This window comes from Aplysia californica, unplaced genomic scaffold (assembly GCF_000002075.1).
Source record: "Aplysia californica isolate F4 #8 unplaced genomic scaffold, AplCal3.0 scaffold00340, whole genome shotgun sequence".
Taxonomy (NCBI): domain Eukaryota; kingdom Metazoa; phylum Mollusca; class Gastropoda; order Aplysiida; family Aplysiidae; genus Aplysia; species Aplysia californica.
This window is the reverse complement of record NW_004797610.1, coordinates 793,954-795,032: the sequence shown is the minus strand read 5'-3', so window position 1 is coordinate 795,032 and position 1,079 is coordinate 793,954.

Sequence of the window (1,079 nt, the reverse complement as noted above, 5' to 3'; positions counted from 1 at the left end):
GGGGGGAGGGGCAAGTTGGGCAGGCGAAAATAGCAGATTAGATGAAAAGACAACTGTAGGCCCGCAATATTTTCCCCCAATTGTTTGGAGATTTTTATCCATTAAAAAAAACAAGTTTGTTTTGGACTAGGTTTAATTGTCTTTTACGTTCAAGTAAAAATAAATTCCTACATAAAAAGCGTTCTCAAAAACACATACATTATTTAATGTGTTAAATTAGGTTAATGTAAACTTTATGTAGTTTCTAAGGATCTACACGTTTGAAGGTCACCAAACTTTGCCACCATTTTTCCGAGAGTAATAATTGTAAGGCGTGCTGACAAAATGAGTTACTTCTTGCAATCCGCAAAAGGAGATCAAAAATCGATTCCAGGGTCAAATTTGTTGTTTTTCTATTGATGCTACATGTATTGTCTTTAAGTATATCATACGTTTTATTATATTTTCGTAATTTTGAATTGTGAAAACTAATTCTTGTACAGCAAAGAAAAAATTATTTCCAACTGGGACAAAACAGTATCATCTTTATTATCTTTTTTATTCAGATGTTAAAACTTGCTTTTCTCCTCTCTAAATGTTAACATTTTCTTTGAAATCGTCTTGCTATACACAGGCCACTTTCAGTTAACCCTATCCGTGGTCGTGTTTTACTATCGTATCCACACGACGTAGAGGACTCTGTGCCACCACTTTCCAAAGAAGAAATTTACTTGTTAATCCGATCAGTACGCTTTGTATAGCAATCTGTCAAAATGTTTTTTTTGGAGAAATACTGAACGTTTCAAAGAGATCTTCGCACTAGAAGTATTCTAAAATGTGAAGAATACAATCTCATGGGGGTACAAAATGACAGCAGGCGTAGCCTACGAATAGGGTAAATTATACCACCAGCCTATAATTATTGTCTTCATCTCAGCCGTGCCTGGCCACGCTAGATCAGACAAGGAAGTATATAGACTCCTCGACCTTCTTTTTTGGTATATTAACTCTTTTGTAACACATCGACTAACCTTTGGTACTTGTATATATTGCAAGTGCTGCAAAATTCTTACTAAAACAAATAAAAAGCACCCCTCAAC